This window comes from Hipposideros armiger, unplaced genomic scaffold (genome assembly GCF_001890085.2).
Source record: "Hipposideros armiger isolate ML-2016 unplaced genomic scaffold, ASM189008v1 scaffold_490, whole genome shotgun sequence".
NCBI lineage: Eukaryota > Metazoa > Chordata > Mammalia > Chiroptera > Hipposideridae > Hipposideros > Hipposideros armiger.
The window spans coordinates 1,057,920-1,067,749 of NW_017731840.1; positions in this window are offsets into that span (position 1 = coordinate 1,057,920).

A 9,830-nucleotide genomic window follows, 5' to 3' on the forward strand; every position below is an offset into this window, starting at 1 on the left:
CTCTCTCTCTCTCTCTCTCTCTCTCTCTCTCTCTCTCTCTCTCTCTCAGAGACTTACTTTATATCTCTCACCCTAATCCGACCCATGCTTCCAACCACTTTTCAGACCTCATCGCTGTGAATTGTCCTTCCTTCACTTTCATTCCCATCACATTTTGTTCGTTATGCATTACAACATTCTATTATATGTCATGGTTCACTGTTTGCTCATCTGTCTTCCCCACTGCACTTTGAACTTGCCAAGGGCAGGAATCAAACCATGTCTTTTTCCCCAGCACATAAGGCAGGACCCAGAGCACAGTGATCACTAATAAATATTTGCTGAATTGGATCATTCTTATGCAACCCTTCAGCCTGGGAAATGGTTCAGGAACAGCTGTTCGCTTTGTATGTAGATAGAGTTTTGGAAAGATGAGCCAACAGGCCTGTTCTGCTGCATCTATCATAGATTCTTTTCGATGCCCTGCTCCAACTGTGGTTGCAGAGCCTGCAACTCTGAGCCCAACCCTGGCTCAGGATGCAGCTCAGCTTTTCAATTGAGGCTTCTCTGAGACTGCCAGTCTCCTTCCCTCAGCTCCTCCTCTTAAAGAGCATGTCAACACTGCTTCAAATTGAGTGACACAAAATGTGACTCTGTAGATGTAACAGCCAACACAGGAAGTAAAGTGGGTCTTGGCTCCTGAGAAAAGAGAAGAAATCATTCTCCTAAGCTCTAGAGAGAATCCTGGCTGAAGCCAAGAGTCAAAGTTTAGTTCCTGTGCAGGCACCAAGGGGCTGGGGGTGGGGTTAGAAGGAGGAACTATGTGAAGGGGGCCCACAGGTAGGTTGGTGGGCTACTCCAGGTTCCTCATCTGCAAAAGAACCAGCCTTGCAACCTGAAATTCTAAGACTTTAACTCAGACCATGGCATTTGCAAATGTGAAGCCGAGATAACTTTAATCCTGACCCACTTAATGTAAAATGACTTGTCTTTAAATGGACCAGAAGGCAAATCCAAACTAATTCACTCACGTGTCAGTAGTCTGTGGGAGCAGAAGCAGAGGAGGGAGAGCTCTTTCTCCCAGGCGTGGAAACCACAGTATCTCTTTGGCAGGTGTTTTCAGTCCTGTTCAATTCCTTAGGGCTTAGGCCCATTTATTTGTATTTGTTTGCATTTTTTAAATGAAGACTTTCTGTTCATTTGATCATTTAATCCAGTCATCCTAGATTAACTTCTGGATTTTTTATGGGCTACCACAAAAGATAGTGGAATTATTTCACTAAAAAGAACATCTATGAGTGAACAGTTAGCTCAGCTGGTTAGAGCATGGTGCTACTAATGCTAAGGTTGCCTGCTGATTTGATCCCCGCATGGGCCACTGTGAGCTATGTCCTCCCTGAAAGAGTCAACTGCCATTGTAGCATGAAAGCAATGTGTAACCAATGATCATGGCTGTCCCCAATAAAACTTTTTTAAAAACACAATAAAAGAGCATCTAAGCTTACAGAATCAATTTTCCTACAGTTATGCACATCTGGGCTTATACTTTAAGGTGAGTAGAGCAGAAATGGAAGTGTAGTTAGAACCCATCTAAGCAAAAATTTTAAGATGTAATTTTGAAAAACTTTGAGTGCAATGCCATAAATACACTGACTGCAATGTATTTTTGTTTTTTTGTATGTTTTTTTCTGAAATCAAAAAAGTTAGGGAGCTTGTTCTCCATTCCAAACCCAAATGTTATGTAAGATATCAATCAACAAATATTTACCAAGCTGAGGTCCTCTGCTAAGTGCTGGGAATGTAGAAATACTTAAATTCATAGAATGGAGAGAACAAAGGAGGAAGGTTTGAGAGGAAGGTTCAGGGTGCTATCCTGGAAGTTCACCTGGGGGATAGAGGCAGGAGCCAGAGCACGAGTCACAGGCTTCCAAAAAACTCACAATGGCTCTTAAAGGACAAAGGCTAGGGAGTAGCAGTTTGCCAGGTAGAGAAAAAGAAAGACCTCTGGGACAGGGGCCAGACCAGACAAGGCATGGGAATGTGAAATCACAAGAGTCTTCAGGGAAGGTTGAAGAGGTGGAGGCCAACGGATGACAGGATGGATGAGAAGAGAGACAAAACACTCCACTGAAGAAGTCAACTTAGGAAGTAATTAAAACCAGACTAAGGCATTAGGAACTGGTCCTCTGGGCAATGGAGAGACAAACCTGTTTTTTAAGCAGATGATATGTTCAGACTGTAGAAAGATCTCTCCAACAGCAGTGCAGGTGATGAGTAGGAAGGTAAAGTATTAGTCACAGAAAACCAGGTAGGAAATAAGTGTAATTGTGTGGGTTGCAGACAGTGAATGGACTAGAGAGAAATAAATGGATTTAAGAAATAGTTAGGAGTCAAGGTGCCCGATCCCAGAAGGATGGAGGAATAGGATGGACTGAACAATATTTTATAAGGTTTCATTCAAATGATGGTGTTTATGACAGTGGTGACATTATGATGATGGCCAATGCTCATAACATTTGCTATGTGCCAAGCACAGTTTTAAGCACTTTATTCCTGTGATATCATTTGAGCCTCCCTAACTCTGTGAGTACTGTGCATATTTAATTACAAATGAGTAAACTGAGGCACAGAGAGATTAAGTATCTTGCCCAAGCTCACATAGTAAGTGGTGGGCCCAGGATTCAAATCAACATGGCCTGGCTCTAGAAGCTGCAGCTTAGCCACTCCTCGGGCATTAGATAAAAGATATATATTACAGAAGGGGATGCAAGCTGAGGAGAATATGAGTTCAGCTTTGGACTATGAGGTTGAAGTGCTTGTTCACTCAGGAAGACATGTGCAGGGGCTACTGGGAATGCTTTAGAGCCTCTATGTTTGCAAAGCTGCTTTTGCACAGGAGCCTGGTGACCCCCCTGAGAGCAGCACAGTGCAGCCAAGCCAGCCCAATCCCCCCCCCCAAGCTCTGCCAGAAACTAACTAGTTAAATCACTTCATCTTCTTAGACCAATTTCTTCATTTATGAAATGGCCCTAATAACACTACTTCATGATGCAGTGTAGATTAAAGAAGCAGCTCCTCTGATCTGTAGTTCCAGGGGTGCAAGTCCTGCTACATAGATGTGACTTGATAACTGTCTCATAAATCCCCTGCTGGGGATGTGATACTTCATACAAAGCAATCCACTACTTAGGGGACTTCTCTGTGGTTAAGGGATGCATGATCAGAACTATTTCCTCAAAGTCAGGAGGAAGCTGGAGGATGGTTTAGGAGTAACTCAAATCCTCTACTTTCTGCTCCCTGGCAGGCATGCTCTGTGCCTGACCTATTTCCTGATGTTTACAGTGGCCTCCTGTCTGCCTAGCTTCACCACTGGGTTCTGGGGACATTAAGATCATCCTAGGGAGGGAGAGGTCATTTCCACCAAGGGAAGGGGAAGAATGGAAAATATCCCAGTAGGAGATGCCTCAGGAATAACTAGTTACTGAATATGTGTCATGCAACTCAAGTTAATGCCCTTCCTTGCTGATGCAGGCCATGAAGAAGGAAAGACTGCATCGACTTCTGTTAGCACAATGGGCACTTCTTAAATGAAGCATAGCAGGACAGCATTAAAAAAGTGCTATCTCTCAAAACATTAAGGTTGTTTTCAGAAATATCCTCAGTCCTTACATCCCAAGAGTCACACATACAAGGATTTAGAGGATTGAAAAGGAATGGAAGAATTGTTATTCAAAAACCTAGATGGAATATCCAGCTCAAAGGGCTGGGCACTTAATTAAAAGCAGCAACATTTCTGGTTGTTAAAGTAGAAGTTAAGGGAAGGCTGAGCAGAGCAGTCCATCTTGGCAAGAGTCAGTCTGGGTGAGAACAGAGGAGGTGGAACTTGACCCCAGTTCTCTGAGTCAGGCTCTAAATAAACTCTGCTCAGGCCAGCAATCTCCTTCTTGTTTGTTGTCCCTGGGACATAATGTATTTCGAGGAGCAGCCAGACAAAACTGGCCCATTTATGCCTCATCTTGGCTGGGAGACAGCTCTAGAAGGTGTGACTTTCCTCCTTGGCTGGAAATTGCCTCACATGTGCCCCTTGGAAGGTGCTAAGGAGCACCTACTTCTTTCTGCTCTAATCCTCAGGAAGGTACTTTGGAGAGATTTTCATTTTCATTCTTAGAAAGTTACATTATGTGTCCTTTTGAGTACATATGGGAGAATTAAATTACTCCTTTAATAAGTCTATTATTAATAATTACATGGTTAGAGCAATTACCATTGACAGTAATTCATTATTTTAGATTTGTTATTATAACACACACTTGTTTTCTTTAAATGATGCTATCTTTTCATAAGATTTTGTTATTCTTATCCTGGTGATATTCAATTCCTCTATCAAGGCCAAGGCATACCCTCACCATCTCTAGGAAATCTATCCCAAGATTGTCAGGCAGGACCAGTTGCCTTCTCTTCTCTGCTCCATAGCACTCTGTTCACACAACTGTATAGGACTGATATCTATAATGACTATTGGTTTATATAACTTTTCTCCTAGGAAATGAGGCCATGAGCCCACTGAGCATGGACCAACTTCCTTTAATCATTAAAGCCTCAGGGTTGCTGTAGTAATCAACTCTGACAACCTCCTCACCCCACTAAAACTGACTGCACAATCATGTTATGTGACTGGGTGCACTGCTGACATGATCAGCAATAACCACCATTCTCACACCTTGTCTGCTGTCTCAGAGGCTGGCTCAAAAAAACACCAATTCAATATCTGACTTTTTAAATTTAAGGTCTTACATTGATAGGAAAAAATTTTAAATCCCAACTTAGGGTGGTCAGATAGCTCAGGTGGTTAGAGCGTAGGCTCATAACCCCAAGGTTGCCAGTTTGATTCCCACATGGGCCAAGGAGCTGCTCCCTCCATAACTAGATTGAAGATAACTACTTGATTTGGAGCTGATGGGTCCTGGAAAAACACACTGTTCCCCAATAAAATTTCTTTTAAAAAAAATCTCAGCTTAAGCAAATGAGAGTGGAGTCCAGTTTTCAAGAAATATTACAGTTTATATTAACAGCCTAGAGATGCTAGGCTGGCAAGACATACCAAGTGCAGCTTTGGAATGCACTCCTGTTTCTAAAAGAGAAAACCTATTCATGCATGGGTGGTCCCCTCCACATGTAACAGCTTAGATTTTAAGATATTCGGCAACATTTGGAGCCCTCCTTTAAAAGCACTGTAAAACAAATGTTTGGCCCATACACTTCATGGGCCACTTGGGCAAGAGCCAATTGTCAGCCATAAAAGGGCCCTGTTATTCCAGTGCATGTTGAGAGTCAACTGTCCTCCTAAGAACCACTCCAATCCCTAGCTAATGACTTCCAACTGAGTGGGTGGTGGGGACGGCTTTTTTGGGGAAGCTCCACATCCTAATTCTCAAGAAGACTGCTGTTAAGGAAGTCATTGCTTATCCCTGAAATGTTTGCAGTGGAGTACAATTATGTTCAGCTTACATGGCAATAAATTTGACTTTGGCAAGACAAGAGGAGTTTCCATGGAATTTCACTATTAGTATTAGTGCTATTACTACCACTATACCCATAGTAATAATAAAAGTTACCATTACTAGAGTGCGTACTCTGTGCTAGGTCCTAGATGTTTTATCACTAGTAGGAGGAAGATGTTCTTAGTACTTGTGGTTTATAGAGAGACAAATGAAGTTTAGAGAAGTTAAACAGCTTACTAGGAGTCAGACAGCTAGCAAGAGTGAAGGCTAATATTTGGATCAAAGCTACTTACTGTACATATTCTGTTCCCATCTGTTATGCCATACTCATTTCACATGAGATAGTCTCAGACACAGTCTGAGAGGCCCAGTGCTGCAAAGTTGTGATTTCTAGGCATCAGGCACTAAAACACATTCTGCCCCATAGTCATTGCCTGTGCTATCTGCTACCGGCTAAATATAAGTCCATGATACTTTTGGTCATAAGAGAAACCAGGCAAGAAAGTACTCAGCAAACACACTATTGGAAAAACAACTTTTCTGACAGTGTGGGGAAATATCATCATTGTAGACAAAGGTTAAAATTATTTGAAAAACAAAACAGTGATTTATTACATTTTTCCATGGCTTTAAAATTTATTAGATACTTTCAGATTTGTAGGTAATAGGTACAATGAATCCTGATATCTAAATCCACCATTTCCAGATTTCTGTAAAAAAGATTAGCAGAATATAAAAATGGAAAACACCACCATTGGCAATGAAATGGAGTACCATCTATGCATAGAAATTTTTGCTAGAAATAGAACAGATATGTCTAGATTGAGAAAGGCAAAGGACTGACTCCAATTTCCCTCCTTTAAAAGGAGACATCAGGGAGAACTCCTAATACTCTCAACTCAGAGCAGCAAGGATTGGCTAGATGGAAGAGGAAAAGAAAATCTACTCTGTGAGGATTCCTTCCAGAACAAATGGCATATTTAAGCAGAAATCCAGAAATCAAAGTCTCTTCCTTTTCAATGAGAAGTTTGGAGGATATGAACTCAGTATGTATTTTATGGTTATTTGTGACTCTTAACAAAGAGTCAGACATCATAGGATAATCAGCAATTATATTGTAAGCACAGAAAGTAGAGATCTCGATACATGATGCATGGTGCTAGAGAGTAAAAGAGGTGGATATCCCAGACTTTCTTTCCCTGGACAGTATGGGAAGCAGATAGTTTCAGGGATGCACCATGGTGTAGGATTGCCCAAATCAGTGGAAAGGAGCCATTAAAATGTAGATAAGTTTGAGAAATCCTGAGAATAATATTGAGCCACCTCCCTGGGTATAGCAGGATGGAAAACTCTTCCTTTAACTGGACACTTGGCCAAAATGGTGTCTAAAAGATGGCATAGCACTAGCAGGAGAAGTCTGGATAAGTAGCCAGTGGTGATGTTGCTGGCTTCCCATAACTCCCGTACAGCAGATAGGGTCTAGAATAGTTTGCAATTCCTGGGGAAGGGTCATGTTGAATGGATGGAACTCGAAGACTAGCAGAGACCTGGGATTGAAAAGAGGAGGATGCCAAGGTTTGGGATAGAATTCAAAAAGAGAAACAGGTTTTATGATTAGTGACACTGAGTATCATTATGGGCTTAAAGGCCAGGTGGCACTCATTGCAAAACCAGGAATTTGGCAAGAAAGAGGCCCATGTAGAGACATTATTCGAACTCCATGTGCAAATATGGAGCCCCATTCTTCTCCAAGGCCACAAGGACACTTAGCCACACTCCCACAAAGACCCAAAAACCACATTGTGGGAGTAGTGGGGATGAGAGGAAATAAGAAAAACCCAATACTTGCCGTAAATATATTTTGAAAAACAAGAGATTTAGATGATGCTAAGTGGCAGATATTAATCAACTTTCTCCAACATCCTCAATATTTCTCAGCTCAGGTAATTATGAGAAATATTATATTAGCTCAGTTATTGAAAACAATATAAAAGTTTTTTTGAAATGTGTGTAGGGTTGTATGGATAAATTTTAAAAGAAAAATCACTGAGCCTGTGAAAGATGCCTGAGATTAAAAAAAATGCAATGCCCCCTGAAGAGTCAGGAAAACTACCTCTACAATTAGGGAAAAAGAAATAAAATTCTGGGTGGCCAGTTAGCTCAGGTGGTTAGAGTGCAGGCTCACAACACAAAAGTTGCTGGTTCTCTTCCCACATGGGCCAGGGAGCTGCACCTTCCACAACTAGATTGAAGACAGCTACTTGACTTGGATCTGATGGGTCCTAGAAAAGCACCCTCCACAACTGGATTGAAGTAACTTCTTGACTTGGAGCTGATGGGTCCTGGAAATACACACTGTTCCCCAATAAAATTTCTTAAAAAAAAACTAAAGTAAGAGCCGGTGGAGTGGCTCAGTTGGTTAAAAGCTCGCTCAAGAGTGTGAGCTCTAGACTTCTGGTAAGATGGTGGAATAGACAGATGCTGTGACGACTACCTCCCAGGATCACACCAAAATTACAAATAATTTATAAGATACTCAACCTCAGAAGTTCCCTGGACCCTAGATGAACAGAACCTCTAAACGAAGGACTTAAAGAGGAGGCCACATCAAGTCCGGTAGGAGGGGCAGAGACGAGAGAGGGCAAATCCTCTGAGGGTCACATCAGCGGTGGGGAGGCTTCTCCAGTTTGGGGCGAGACCCTCCGGCTCCACACCACGCTCACCACCCCAGAGTTACGTTGCCAGGAAGAGGAGTTCTACGATAGCTGGAAGGAGAATATAGTGAGGACTCTCTTTGCTTGGCTCGGTGAGGCTGGGGGCGTCTGGAGAAACAGTGGAGCCGGAAAACTGACTTGCTCGCTGGTGAGCACTCATCCGGTTCCTGGTGGAGGGAGTGGCTTTGTAAGTGGGGCCAGAAGCCTCCGGAAAGGACTGAACTGAGTGCCTTGGTGCGGGAGCTGGAGGTTTGTGGAACCATTGCTCCCCTGGTGTCGAGCCTGCGCGTGAGTGGTGGACAGGAGGCCACCATTTTTTCAAGGCTGGGCCCTCCCACAGAGGCTCAGGTCTGGGACTGCATTGGTCTGCTGGAATTGGCACAGGAGTGCGTGCGTGCGCATGCGGACTTGGATCCCCACCCTCCATACTGTTTGTGCTGCATAGCCAGGGAAACGCCGGGCAAGCACGCTCCGACTACAACACCTGGAAGTGCGTGACTCGCCTTAGGTCCCTGATTTCTGCACTGTGCGTGCAGAGGTGTCTGGGTGGCAATTGGCTGTCAGGCTGCTTGGCCTGATTTTGAGCTACTGATTGGGACAGGCTGAGACGGAATTTTCCTGGGAGTGTAGGGCCATGAGCTGAGCGCCTGCATGATTCAGCCAGGGCTTTCTAGGTGAGATTGTGTGGGTTGGCTGATGTTGCAGGAGTGCATGCTGCTCTGACTTGGTAGGGGCCACTGACCACACCCTGTGGTGCCTTGGGGGCCTGCCCCTCCCACCTAGAGCTGTGTTGCCAGGGGCACCCTGAGCCCCTTGTCCCTAGCTCCTACCTCTGCAGGCCACAGAGGGATTTTTGCAGTAGCAGACAGCACGCAACAACCTGTGAGGGTTTTTGGTGGTGAGCACAGTTCCAAAGCACACAACAACTAATTGTGGGAAGCTTACTTCAAGTCTAGAAGGAGGTCGGCGCATGACGCACTGAGCCCTTCCCCTCAACAGCTAGTGCTGAGTTGCCCAGAATCTCTCTGTTGCTGAGCAAGTGGTCTGCAGTGCAGATTACAGAGGTTAGAGAGCCCCTTGGTTTTTTTTCTTGTTTTTTTCTCTTTTTCCTTTTTTGTCCCTCTTTCTCTTTTTTCTTTTTTCTTTCTAGGTGATCTAATACATCGAAGCAATCAGAGCAACAGGCAGAATGAAGAAACAAAGAAACATGTCCCAAGTAAAAGATCAGAAGAAACCTCAAGAAATGCAACTAAATGAAACAGAGGTATCCAACCTTTCAGAGACAGAGTTTAGAACACTGATGATAACAATGTTTCAGGAACTTAAGGAGGACATAAAGAAGGATACAGAAATCATAAAAAACAACGATTTAGAACTAAAGAATACAATAACTGAAATGAAGAATACACTCGAAGGAATCACCAGTAGATTAGATGAAGCAGAGTATCAGATCAGTGATTTAGAAGACAAAGTAGCAGAAATCACCCAGTTGGAACAACAAAAAGAAAAAAACAATAAAAAACAATGCAAATAGTTTAAGAGACCTGTGGGACAACATCAAGTGCAACAATATTTGCATCATAGGAATACCAGAAGGAGAAGAGAAGAAGCAAGGGATCGAGAATGTATTTGAAGA